We start from the raw sequence: 14,463 nt of genomic DNA, 5'->3' as shown, positions 1-14,463 counted from the left end.
ATAATGCTGCCTACAATATGATCTAAATATTTTTAGAAAAATGGACTAAAAAGTTAACTTTTTTAACTGATTGGTGAACTTATCAATGATTTTTATTTATATCTTCTTTACATTGATGTGTGATGCATTTTCAAAAATTTCCAAATGGGTTTGTATTACATTAATTGTGAGGGAAATACAAAATAAAAGTTTCATATTTACAAATAATTGTTGTGGATGGTGAAATGCTTACTGTAAGAATTTATTATCAAACATTTATTCACTTCCATTATATATCAGACATTGTTCCATGTGCTTAGGGTTTGTCAATGAACAAAATAAAGTCCCCCCCACCCCCACCAATGTGGGGCTTATATTGTAGCAGTGGGAGACAGAAAATTAACAGTAAGCATATCAAATAACTGAGTTATACAGTATATTAGGATGATAAGAGTGTTATAGTAAAAAGAAAAATAGGATAAGAAGGATCAAAAATCAAATAAAGCAGGGGTGTGGGGGTAAGGGAGACAGGTTGAGGTGTTAAGTGGTTGCAATTGGCCTCACTGGGAAAGTGACATATGAGCAATGATTTGCCAGTGCGGAAATTAACCATGTGGATACCTGGGGAAAAGGGCCTCTTTTTACTGCCAGAGCGAAAGCCCTCGGACTAGGGGTTGCAGCTGGGGGAGAACAGGGAAGCCGAGAGGGGTAATGCAGGGTGAGTGATGGACAGTGTAGTAGACAAGATCAGAGCGACCCTTGCAGGGGCCCGGGACAGGTATTAGCAAGGTTTGGTGGCCATTGCAAGTACTTTGGTTTGTATTCTGAATGGAAACAGGAACCAGGAAAGGGTTTTGAACAGATAATTGACTTCTGCTTTTAAAGGCTTCCTGCGGCCATTGAGGGGCTTTTAGATGGCAGTGGCAGGGACAGACACTGGATGTCTAGCAGAAAGCCCGATGTGGTGACGTGGGTAAGTGTGTGGCAGCTCTGCCATGGGGGCAGACATGGAAGCTATGAGAAACTGGGTCATGAATACATTTTAAAGGCAGTGTGGCAGAATCCCTGATGGGTTGGATGTGGGTGTGAGAGAAAGGGAAGAGTCAAGGATAGCTAAGAGTTGAGCAGTTGGGAGGACGGAGTTGATGTCACATGTAATAGGGAGAACAGCAGTTGGGCAAGTGCTGCCCAGGCCACCCCAGAAATGAGAGTAGAAGCAGAAAAAGGGAAAGGACTGTGCCTGGAGAAGTCACACATGGAGACATCTGGGGAAAGAGATGAAGAAGTCGTGTGGACTGAGAAAGAGCCAAAGGGAGGTGGAAACCCAAGAGACGGCAGGGAAGCACGTGCATCAAGGAGGAGTGAGTGATCCACTGTGCTCCACACAGTTACACCAAGTACAGTTGGATTTAACCATCTGGAGAGCATCTATGGTGGTGGGAATCTGTGGAAGTTCTCTTCTGACAGCTTCAGTTTTCTCAGGGAAGTAGGATGGGGAAGCAGGGAGTGCCGGCTGCAGTGATTTTCTTCTCAGGCGTTCCAGTTAGCATGGTGAGAAGAGCCATCAAGCAACTTTTTGTGTCTTAATTCAATGGAAGTAACATGTCTTAGGGATTGCCATGGGCTGAATCACCATGTAACATTCTTCAGATGTTGAGAGGCACTGATACCTTGCTTGGCTTGAAGCTGGACAGTAAACAAAATGGAAAGTCATAAACTCCTTTCTCTAAGTTTAAACTTGTAGTTTTCATGTAAGTGTCCTGTTATTTCTTTGTTTGTTTTGTTTGTTTGTTGTTTTTTTTTTTGAGACCAGGTCTCACTCTATCACCCAGTCTGGAGTGCAGTGGAATGATCATAGCTCACTGCAGCCTCGACCTCCTGGGCTCAAGCAATCGTCCCACCTCAGCCTCCCAAGTACCTGGGACTACTTGTAGCTGGGACTACAAGCATGTGCTACTGTGATTGACTATTTTCTGTGGAGATGGGGTCTTGCTGTATTGCCCAGGCTGGTCTTGAAATCCTGGCCTCAAGTGATTCTCTTGCCTCAGCCTCCCAAAGTGTTAGGATTACAGGTAAGTGCCAGCATGCCTGGGCCATCCCTTTGTATTAATTCAAAGTTGTCCCAGAGTAATAACATTCCTGACTTCATTACTAAGAGACAGGGAACACAGGCCACCAAATATCTCCTTTATCATTAATCTGACATAGAGGGATAAATGATATCAACCATTCAATATAAGCAAAACCACAATTTTCTCATACTTAATAAAAATGATAAGATTTTTATAGTTCATTAGTTTAAACCAAATTTGCTAATCTGATTTGATAGAAAGGAACTGTGTAAGAGATTAATATAATGGACTAACGCCTCTAATATAATTGAAGACTCTAGGATTTTCACATCATATTAGTGACTTCCATGTTCTTTGTGTAGTTTTCTGATGGAATTAATGCCAAACGCAACACACAAACTGCTTCCCTGTATTGGCCGGAGGAATTTTCGTAAAATACTAATACATAATGAGTTTATCATCTTTAAACATTGTTTCAACACATTAAGTGTTCTGTTTTCCCACGTTTAAAAGAAGTCACACCACAAAAGACGATGATTTTGCCTTTTTCTTCACCAACAAAGTTGATGTCCCTTCAAAGTTGAGAACACATACAGTTTGAAGACCCCTGTCATTTTCCACCAGCCAGAAACGGTGCTCACTGTGCTGACTCTCATATTCTTTTACCCCGCCCTCTGACAGTCAGACCTGTGAGCCTGCGAGCTTTATGGCCAGGGTCATTATGGAATTTTTGGTCTTCAAAAAGTATTGCTTTTTAAGAACAGAGCTTATTTGTCCAAATAGTGGTGAAAGCTCTGTTTGGGGAATCTGATGGGTTTGCTCAATGAGTGGCTTCCTATTATTGTTAGGCTCAAGCCTCAAGTCCCCGGCAGAGCCCAGGAGGCAACTGGTGTGCTGGGCGTGGCTCATCATCCAGTCTCTTTTTTTTTTTTTTTTTGAGATGAAATCTCCCTCTGTTGCCCAGGCTGGAGTGCAGTGGCGTGACCTCGGCTCACTGCAACCTCCGCCTCCCGGGTACAAGCGATCTCCTTCCTCAGCCTCCCGAGTACCTGGAACTACTAGCCTACCACCACGCCCGGCTAATATTTTGTATTTTTAGTAGAGACAGTGTTTCACTATGTTGGCCAGGCTAATCTCAAACTCTTGACCTCAGGTGATCCACCTGCCTCAGCCTCCCAAAGTGCTGGGATTACAAGCATGAGCCACCGTGCCCAGCCTGAGTTTCCTATCTGGTCATCCTTCTTCTACCATGCTTCCCCACTCCCCACCCCCTGACTATGTCTTCCCTGAACTATCTGCAGAATGACCTCAGGCTGTGTCAGAACTCTGTGACTTTGCCATGCTGTTCTTTTAGGCTGTGAGAGGTTTTTTTAAAACTCACCTTCATCTCCCTAGCAATCCACCTTCTCTGATTCTCACTCCCCTTATGTTCCATGTGAGTCTCACTCCCAGGACCCACTGCCTCACTGTGGCCATCATCATGCTTACCACACTGCATGATAATTATACACTTGCATATCTTTCTCCCATTCTCGATTGGGAGCTACTTGAAGACAGGGACTAAGTCTTACATCCCTGAATTCCTCTTCAGTTTCTGATACAATAAATGTGTGACAAATAAATGAATGTATGGATGAATGCCAGGGTCACTAGAATTAAACTCTGTCAACTGAGAAGTTCCTTTCTCATTGGTATAAGTCCGCCTTGATCTACAAATATCGAGTTAGGACAACTTCTATTTTGTGCAGTTAAAAACAATGAAAGTTCTTCCACTTATCTATTTCTACCTATTATCTCTATCTATGTATCTATCTGTCTTTAACTATCTATCTATCTATCTATCATCCATCTATATTGTAGTTCAATCTGATAGTTATCTTGACTTTTCTGCTTGTTGCAGATAAACTTTGAAAAATTGTAGAAATGATCTTTCAGGTTACTTTCCTGTCTCTTTTCTTTCTTCACCTTAGAAAGGCCATTGTAATTAACTCCTATATGAATGGGTCCTGCTATAGAAAACACTTAAAGGAAATATCCTGGTAACCAGATGGTGAGACACTTCCACTCTGTGCTGATCTTTTAATAACTGTGTGATAAAAACAAGGTGGTCTAGCCTACCTTCAGTCCAAAGCAGCCTCCATGTGGTTGAATATCTGGAGCAATGGTGTGTACTTGTACACATAAGACTGATAGAGTATTTAAGACCTTCCAAACAAATGGATATTCGCTGAGGGGTAGATGGTAATATATGTTACATTTAGTGAGTGTGTCAAAATCTCACGGTTGTGTGTTTCTTTGACCAGCTCTTCTAGGAGAGGTGGCCTGAGGGGACTTTCTTTTACACAAAGCACATGCCCATAAAGGCAAGCATGCCTTGGAATAGACAGCAAGATTCTACAAGGTGATTTGTATTGCATTTCAGATCAATTTCCCAAGAGTATTCAAATCAGAAATTATAATGGAAATCAAGGTGAGAATATATTTGTCTCTCTATATTTTGCTTTACATACGAATCCCTTACTATTGTGACATTTTCAGCTGTATGGCATCTAAGAATGATGATCTCACTTTTGCTCCTGGAATAGATTCCTTTTTCTATGCTGAGCAGCTCCATGAAGCCTTTAAACATACAAAACTAAAAAAAGGTATTACATAATTAAATAAAGCTGTCTTCTAGCTTCTCCTGAAATGGGCAAGAAAGGGAATCAAAAGATAACAGAAATAAGGTTTGGTTTTGTGTTTTTCCCCCTCAGGCAGACCACTCTTCTTAGCTTAAGGTAGCAGTATGAATGAGAGTGATGGACTACTTGGCTGCAGTAATTTATGGTTTTCTATGTGACAGCCTATTTTTGAATGCTTCGGCTTTTTATAGTTTCCAGGATTAGTACTTGCTGCCAAAACAAGAGATCACTCTCCTTGGACAGACTGTAATTCAATAGCAAAACTTGGGAGCAAGCCACCTTCCCCTGTGTTCTACCACCCACTTCAGTCACCCTGTGATACACAGAGGCGCCATATCACCTGTCCAGTGGTCCAGTGGGCACGGTGTATCCCACTCAGATGCAGATAAAATGAGCCTGAAAAAGAGTTGAAACCCTGTGAAATGTAGCCAAGATTCACATTTACTTGCACTCTCCATACTACATTTGGGTGATTTGAGTAGAGAAGCATGTTCCGTTTTGTAAAAGAAAAGTCAAATTTTCAAAAATAGGCAAGGTGAGAGAATTTGGTCTGTATAAAGCTACGGAATTAGCATGTGTATTTCTGCTGGGTTTTCAAAGTACTTTCATGTCATCTTAAGCATCCCTCACTGTCTACTTGTGTGAGTGGGTAATATTATTTTTACTTGAAGACAAATGACTTGTTTGTGATTACACAATCATTAAGTGTAAAAATTCAAGATGCAAACTTGGAGCTTATGATTCCAGATCACCAATTTTTCTCATCTACACGTTTAACATGAAGTAATACAAATGTAAATGTGTATATATACACAGTGCTAAATTCTCTGTTATTAAAGTGGCAGATTCAAAAGTGAAGGCTCCAGTGGACAACATCTTCTGTTACCCACACTCCTGTGCAGTGGTACCAATGAGAATCCTGAAAGATACAATCCCGGATGCCAAAATCCCAAATGCTGAAATTTCTAAAGATCAAAATCCCTGAAGTCTACAGTCTAAAATCCCTAATGTCCAGTTGAATCCCAAACTACAACGACAGATTTGGAATTAGACGTGATCAAGGCTTCTGAAAGTGAATTTCAAGTTGCCACCAATGAAGTTTGTTTTTTTCCATTCAGTCCTATGCATTTGATGGAAAATTCGGATGAGTGGCTTACCCACAAGATATGGCAATGATGAAAACTTCACTTTAAAAATTCATCATTTGTCTACATTGGCATTCCTTCCACCTGATGAAATTCCAGACCTTTTAATAAATTAAAACTGCATTTGCTTGAAGAAGCCAGAGAAGTTATTGACTAGTTCAAAAATAATTATGGGCATGGTAGGATAAGAAGACACTTAAGCAACGGTGGTGCTTTTCAATCACGAGGATTGTTTCTGCCAAATTTGTGGTCTACACAGGCGTGCATGCAAAATGGATCTCCACATGCCCAAAACAACTTAGAAGCATGGCACAGAAGATAGGAAAATTTAATAGGGAATGCTCATGTCGGTGTATATTGAATCATAAAAGAATTTCAGCAAGAGCAGAGCCACATAGAAAATGAACGTGAACATATTCTCCAAGGAGAGCCACGCCCTAAAAGAAAAAAAAAAGCAGCTGGCAGGGCGTGGTGGCTCACTCCTTAATCCAGCACTTTAGGAGGCCGAGGTGGGTGGATCACCTGAGGTCAGGAATTTGAGACCAGCCTGACCAACATGGCAAACCCCATCTCTACTAAAAATACAAAATATTAGCTGGGGGTGGTGGCATGTACCTGTAGTCCCAGCTACTTGGGAAGCTGAGGCAGGAGAATTGCTTGAACCCAGGAAGCAGAGGTTGCAGTGAGCTGAGAATCTTTCACTCCAGCCTGGGTGACAGATCGAGAGCAAGTCTCAGTCTCAAAAAAAAAAAAAAGCAGCTTTTCATCAAGATACAAAACTTCAAAATACAGTTAATGATAGTGAGAGTCAGCCAGCTCTTGTGGACTATCTCCATGCAATTGCCCATAATCTATCCCCGTAACATGATCTTTCATATGTTAAATTTTCTTTTTCTTGTTCTTTTTTTCCCACTAGTTTAAATTATCAGCATTATTGTTTACAATTCACTGTCCCATATATTTTGTCTTTTCATCCTTTCCAATACTAGAGGTACAAATTATATAAAGACTTTTAGAGAGTTCTAGTTCGTTTTATGCATTTTTTTTTGCAAACTTGACTCTGCATTATCACAATGTTGACTTAGTAAGTGTTTTGTGTGTGCGTGAAAAAAGGTTGAAAATTCCCCCAATAAATGAAGAGATGTCCTTTTTGTACATTTGCATTTGTGAAAATTAAAATTTCTCAAAAACTCAGACCTTTGGGCAACTTATATATGCAGTGGTGACCCATTTCATTTTGGATCAATTTTTAACTGTTATTAGTATGTTATTACTGTCTGTTTTATTGTATTAAGTGGCTTATAAAGTGTTCTGTTGTGTTTTTATGTTTCTCAAATAAATCCTCTTTTAAAATGTAAATAAATATCTTTTAAAGAATTTTAAAAATTATTTCTTCCAGAATTATATTTTTGGGATTTTGATCTTTCATAATTTTGATTTTCAGGGTTTCGTTCTGTCAAGATTTCAAAATTTGGGATTATGGTGTTCAGGACTGTGTCTTTCAGGATTATGACCTATCCATTCCCAACCCTAGGCAGCTTCCTCTTACCAAGAATTGGGCTGCCCTCTGTCACTAACCAAAGGAGATGGAAGTAATGCCATGTGACTTTTCTAGGCTAAATTCTAAGGATACTTGGCAGGTTGGGCCTTGGTCCTATGGAACTCTGATTGTTTAGTGAGCCAGCTACCATTCAGAAATTTGACCACACTGAGATTACCATGCTTGGAGGAAGCCCAGCCACTTGAGTGGCCACAGATAGAGACGGCTGACAGGGCTCAGCTGTTCCAGTCATCTCAGGCCAGGTGTCAGAAATGGTGGTGAAGAAGCTTCCAGAAAACTCAGGCTTTGCCACTGTGTAATAGCAGCCACGTGAGAGACCTTGAGCAACACCCACCCAGCCAAGCCAAGCTCTGTGAGAGAGCATAATACATTATTGTTTGAAATCATTGAGTTTTGGGTGGTGTGATAGGCAGCCATAGATAACTAGAATAGGGATGTATAAAGCTTTCCCTATTTTCCTTTGAAAACATCATTACATTTCTATCTTATGTAATCTCAAAAGCTAAACAAATAAACAAACACCAAAACTGAAGTGATCATTTTCCTGGGCTGTCTTTTTCCTTTCTTTCCCTTTTATTTATTTCTTTCTTTCCCTCTTCTTTTTTTCTTTCTTTCTTTCTTTCTTTCTCTCTTTCTTTCTTTCTTTTCTTTCTTTCTTTTTCTTTCTTTCTTTCTTTCTTTCTTTCTTCCTTTCTTTCTCTTTCTTTCTTTCTTTCTTTTCTTTCTTTCTTTCTTCTTTCTTTCTCTCTTTCTTTCTTTCCTAAAAAACAACAACAAAAAAACACCTTTCCACCCATAAAAGGCAAATAATTTGAACAATGTTTCAGAGCACAAGGAAACTTTAAGTTTATGTATTAAAAATACGAGTGTTAGGATCAGTTCTCCACAGGCCTCTCATGCTTCTAAGCATCTTGTGAGCAGAGGCACTGGCTGCTTTTGTTCTGCACCATGTTTTCAAGGACATTGGATAGCAAAGCATCTTTGGAAGACAGAGAGGGAAAAGAAGGAGATTTTACCCTACTTGCAAGTGGGTAAGTTAGTCTGTCGTAGTTTCATGGATGTGGGTAGTATAATGAAGATCATGTCTTACTGTGGAGCAAAGGACAGGCAGGCTTAGTGCCTGTTAAAAAAAGGTTTACATTCCCTAAGCTCAGAGGTCCTCTCTTGTAGCACAGTCCATGATGCATACAGGTGTTATGTTGTAGAAATTGAGGCTTAGAGAATCTGTCCAAATGCTGATAATCTGGCTACTTCTACAGTTGTGAGTAACACATTGCCCTTTGTTGCTGACCCAGGAATCTCATGTCTTACACTGGCATCCACGAAACTAAGGCAAACTAAGCAACGTATTTATGATCCAGTTTCTCCGCATCCTCATCAGCATTTGGTGTTGTCACTACTTTTTGTTTTAGCCATTCTGATAGCTGTATAGTGGTATCTCATTGTGGTTTTAATTGGCATTTCCTTAATAATTAATGATGCTGAAGATACTTTAAATGTGCTTATTTGCCATCTGTATACAGTCATGAGTTACTTAACAACATGGATACATTCTGAGGAATGCATCATTAGGTGATTTTGTCATTATGGGATTATTATAGTATACTTACACAAACCCAGATAGTATAGCCTACTACATACCTAGGCTATAAGTCTGGTACAGTCTAATCGTTCCTAGGCTACAAACCCATATATCATGTTACTGTACTGAATACTGTAAACAATTGTAACACAATGGCATTTGTGAATCTAAACACAGGAAATGTACAGCAAAAATATGGTATAGATTGGTGCAAAAGTAATTGCGGGTTTTGCCATTAGTTTTAATGGCAAAAATTGGGAGTATAATGTTAATATTATACTCTTATGGGAGCACCATCATATATGCGATCCAACATTGCCCAAAACATCTTTTTGCAACATATGACTGTATCTTCTTTGGTAAAATGTCTTTTCATGTCATTTGTTCATGACCTAATTGTTTTTTTTAAATTGTTGAGTTTTGAGGGTTTTTTTAAAAAAACTTCTAGATGTTTATTTTTTGTTATATATGCGGTTTGCAAACAGTTTCTCCCACTCTGTAGTTTATCTTTTTATCTTCTTAAAAAATCTCTCACAGAGCAAAAGTTATAAATTTTGATGAATTCCAATTTTTCCAATTTTTCTTTCTTAGCTTGTGCTTTTGGTGTCAAGTCTGAGAACATTTTGCCTAGTCCTAGATCCTAAAGATTTCCTCTTATCTTTTTTCTGAAAGTTTTATATTTTTACATGTGACATTTAAGTCTATGATCCCCTAGTACCTCAGAGTGTAATCATACTTTAAGATAATGTAATCATACTTTGAGATAAGATCTTTAAAGGGGCAATTAAGTTAAAATGATGCTGTTAGGGTGGGACCCTAATTGGACTGACGCCTTCATAAGAGGAAGAGACATCAGGGATGAACACAAACAAATGAATGACCATGTGAAAAGGCAGGAAGAGGGTGGCCATCTGCCAACCAAGGAGAGAGGCGTCAGAGGAATGCAATCCTGCTGGCACCTTGATCTTGAATTTTTAGCCTTCAAAACTCTGAGAAAATACATTTCTATGGTTTAAGCTATCCAGCCTGTGGTGTTTTGTTTTGGCAGCCCTATGCAACTATTATGCCTGTGTATCAATTTGGAAAGAATTGATACCTTCACCTGGTTCAGTCTTCCAATCCGTGAACTAAGTATATCTCTCCATTTTATGCAGATCTTTGTTTTCTGTCATCAGCATTTGCAGTTTTCAGCATGCAAGATCTATACATGTTTCGTTAGGTTTATACCTAAGTATTTCATTTTAAGTAATCACAAATGGTCTTACATTTTTAACTTCTATTTTTAGTATTTATTGCTAGTGGATGAAAATATAATTGATTTTTGTGTATTTATCTTGTACTCTGTGACCAAGCTTAGTTCACTTATTAGATCTAGAAGTTTTTTGAGGGTGGGTTCCTTGGGGTAGTCTATATAGGCAACCATGTTTCTGCATATACAGACAGTTTTATTTCTTCTTTTCTGATCAATATGCCTATTATTTCCTTTTCATGCCATACTGCACTGTTTAGATCTTTCAACATTATGTTCAATAGCAATGGTTAGACACATCTTTGCTGTGTTTCCAGTCTTTGCAGAAATAATTCAGTCTTTCACCTTTAAGTATAATGTTAACCATATGTATTTTGTAGATGCTTTTTACTTGGCTTAGGAAATCCTTATCTATTTCTGTTTTTTTCTGAGAGATTTTATCATGGGTGGATATTCAATTTTGTTGAATATTTTTTTCTACATTAATTGGTGTGATCATGTGTTTTTTCTTCTTTACTCTGTTAATATATGGTAGACTACATTGATTAATATTCAAATACTAAATCAGTCTTGCATCCCTGGAATAAACCCACTTAATTGCCTTTTACAATATTAACAAATATTGTTTTGTTAATATTTGTTAAGATTAGTTAATATTTTGTTTGTTAATTATTTGTTAATATTTTATTAAGAACTTCTGCATCTACATTCATAAGAAATATTGGTCTATAATTTTTTGGTTTGTCTTTATTTTGGTACTGTCTTTATCTGGATTTGTTATCAGAGTAATATTAGTTTCATAAAGTGAATTAGGAAGCATTTTCTCCAATTCTATTTTCTGGAAGAAATTGTGCAAAATCAATATTCATCTTTTTTTTTTTTTTTTTTTTTGAGATAGGACCTTACTTTATTGCCCAGGCTGGAGTGCAATGTCTCCCTGCAGCCTCAATCTCCCGGGCTCAAGTGATCCTCCCATCTCAACCTCCCAGGTGGGCACCACCATGCCTGGCATTTTAAAAAACTTTTTTTTTTTGTAGCGATGGGAGTCTCACTATGTTGCCCAGGCTGGTCTGGAACTCCTGGGTTCAAGCGATCCTCCTATCTTGGCCGCCCAAAGTGTTGAGATTATAGGCGTGAGCCACTGTGCCCAGTGTTAATTCTTTAAATATTTGAAACAAAATCCCTAGTGAAACCATCTGGGCCCAGAGATTACTTTTTACAGAATTTAATATACAAATTTAATTTTCTTGAAAATTATAAGGTTTTTAAAATTATGTATTTTATATAGGCAAGTTGTGATAATATGTAATTTTTGAAGAACTGTTCTATTTCATCTAAGTTGTCAAATTTACATATGTACAGTTTTTCTTACTGTTCCCACATTATCTTTTTTATATGGCAGTCTCTGTAGTGATATCACATTTTATTCTTAATACTAGTAATTTGCATCTTCTCTTTGTTTTTGTCAGTCTTGTTAGAAGATTGATTGTATTGATCTTTTCAATTAACCAGCTCTTTGTTTCATTGATGTGTTTTATTGTTTTTCTGTTTTCAGTCTCATTGATTTCTGCTTTAATCTTTATTTTTTCTTCCTGCTGCTTGCTTTGGATTTATTTTGCTCTTTTTCCAAGGTTCTTGAAGTGAGGAGTTGAATTGTTGATTTGAGACACTATATCTTTCCTAGTGGATGAAAATACAATTGATTGTTGTGTATTTATCTTGTATTCTGTGACCAAGCTTAGTTCACTTATTAGATCTAGAAGTTTTTTGAGGGTGGATTCCTTGGGGTAGTCTACATAGGCAACCATGTTTCTGCATATAGAGACAGTTTTATTTCTTCCATAAATTTCCTTTTGAAAAGTACTTTACCTTTATTCTATAAATTTTGCTATATATTTTTTATTTCAGCTTCTTGTATTTTTCAAGTCCTGGATATCCTTGTTAACCTTCTGTCTCGTTGATCTGTCTAATATTGACGGGGGGTGTTAAAGTCTCCCATTATTGTTGTGTGGGAGTCTAAGCCTCTTTGTAGGTCTCTAAGGGCTTGCTTTATGAATCTGGTTGCTCCTGTATTGGGTGCATATATATTTGGGACAGTTAGCTCTTCTTGTTGAATTGATCCCTTTACCATTATGTAATGGCCTTCTTTGTCTCTTTTGATCTTTGTTGGTTTAAAGTCTGTTTTATCAGAGACTAGGATTGCAACCCCTGCATTTTTTTGCTTTCCATTTGCTTGGTAGATCTTCCTCCATCCCTTTATTTTGAGCCTATATGTGTCTCTGCACGTCAGATGGATCTCCTGAATACAGCACACTGATGGGTCTTGACTCTTTATCCAATTTGCCAGTCTGTGTCTTTTATTTGGGGCATTTAGTCCATTTACATTTAAGGTTAATATTGGTATGTGTGAATCTGATCCTGTCATTATGATGTTAGCTGGTTATTTTGACCATTAGTTGATGCAGTTTCTTCCTAGCCTCGATGGTCTTTACAATTTGGCATGTTTTTGCAGTGGCCGGTACCGATTTTTCCTTTCCATGTTTAGCAGCTCTTGTAAGGCAGGCCTGGTGGTGACAAAAATATCTCAGCATTTGCTTGTCTGTAAAGGATTTTATTTCTCCTTCACTTATGAAGCTTAGTTTGGCTGGATATGAAATTCTGGGTTGAAAATTCTTTTCTTTAAGAATGTTGAATATGAGCCCCCACTCTCTTCTGGCATAGGGTTTCTGCCTTGAGATCCACTGTTAGTCTGATGGGCTTCCCTTTGTGGGTAACCTGACCTTTCTCTCTGGCTGCCCTTAACATTTTTTCCTTCATTTCAACCTTGGTGAATCTGACGATTATGTGTCTTGGGGTTGCTCTTCTCGAGGACTATCTTTGTGGTGTTCTCTGTATTTCCTGAATTTGAATGTTGGGCTGTCTTGCTAGGTTGGGGAAGTTCTCTTGGAAAATACCCTGAAGAGAGTTTTCCAACTTGGTTCCATTTTCCCCATCACTTTCAGGTACACCGATCAAACTAGATTTGGTCTTTTCACATAGTCCCATATTTCTTGGAGGCTTTGTTCATTTCTTTTTATCCTTTTTTCTCTAAAGTTTTCTCACTTTGTTTCCTTAATTTGATCTTCAATCACTGATACCCTTTCTTTGACTTGATCGAATCAGCTATTGAAGCTTGTGCTTGCATCACATAGTTCTCGTGCCATGGTTTTCAGCTCCATCAGGTCATTTAAGGTCTTCTCTACACTGTTTATTCCAGTTAGCCATTCATCTAATCTTTTTTCAAGGTTTTTATCTTCCTTGAGATGGGTTCGAACATCCTCCTTTAGCTGGTAGAAGTTTGTTATTACCAACCTTCTGAAGCCTACTTCTGACACCTCATCAAAGTCATTCTCCATCCAGCTTTGTTCCACTGCTGACAAGGAGCTGGGATCCTTTGGAGGAGAAGAAGCACCCTGGTTTTTAGAATTTTCAGCTTTTCTGCTCTGGTTTCTCCCCATCTTTGTGGTTTTATCTACCTTTGGTCTTTGATGTTGATGACCTACAGATGGGGTATTGGTGTGGATGTCCTTTTTGTTGATGTTGATGCTATTCCTTTCTGTTTGTTAGTTTTCCTTCTAACAGTCAGGTCCCTCAGCTGCAGATCTGTTGGAGTTTGCTGGAGGTCCAGTCCAGACCCTGTTTGCCTGGGTATCACCAGTGGAGGCTGCAGAACAGCAAATATTGCAGAACAGCAAATATTGCTGCCTCATCCTTCTTCTGGAAATTCGTCCCAGAGGGGCATCTGCCTGTATGAGGTGTCAGTCGGCCCCTACTGGGAGGTGTCTCCCAGTTAGGCTACACAGGAGTCAGGGACCCACTTGAGGAGGCAGTCTGTTCGTTCTCAGAGTTCAAACACTGTGCTGGGAGAACCACTTCTCTCTTCAGAGCTGTTAGACAGGGACGTTTAAGTCTGCAGAAGTTTCTGCTGCCTTTTGTTCAGCTATGCCCTGCCCCCAGAGGTGGAATGTACAGAGGCAACAGGCCTTGCTGAGCGGCAGTGGGCTCCACCCAGTTCGAGCGTCCCTGGTCACTTTGTTTACCTACTCAAGTCTCAGCAATGGTGGATGCCGCTCCCCCAGCCAGGCTGCCGCCTTGCAGTTCGATCTCAGACTGCTGAGCTAGCAGTGAGCAAGGCTTTGTGGGCGTGGGACCTGG

General features: G+C 39.1%; 1 long non-coding RNA gene across 1 annotated transcript in view; it reads right to left on the bottom strand.

The window, feature by feature from the left end:
* Positions 1 to 228: 228 nt before the first annotated feature.
* LOC134737869 (uncharacterized) overlaps positions 229 to 14,463 on the bottom strand; it is a 38,766-nt gene continuing 24,531 nt past the window's right edge. Inside the window, exon 3 of the long non-coding RNA XR_010123270.1 lies at positions 229 to 1,665. This is a non-coding gene — a long non-coding RNA (uncharacterized LOC134737869). The remainder of the gene's footprint in view (positions 1,666 to 14,463) is intronic.

The sequence above is a fragment of the Pongo pygmaeus genome, chromosome 12 (genome assembly GCF_028885625.2).
Source record: "Pongo pygmaeus isolate AG05252 chromosome 12, NHGRI_mPonPyg2-v2.0_pri, whole genome shotgun sequence".
Classification (NCBI taxonomy): Eukaryota; Metazoa; Chordata; class Mammalia; order Primates; family Hominidae; genus Pongo; species Pongo pygmaeus.
Note: the sequence above shows the minus strand (reverse complement) of the source record. Positions and strands in the feature narration are given on the sequence as shown.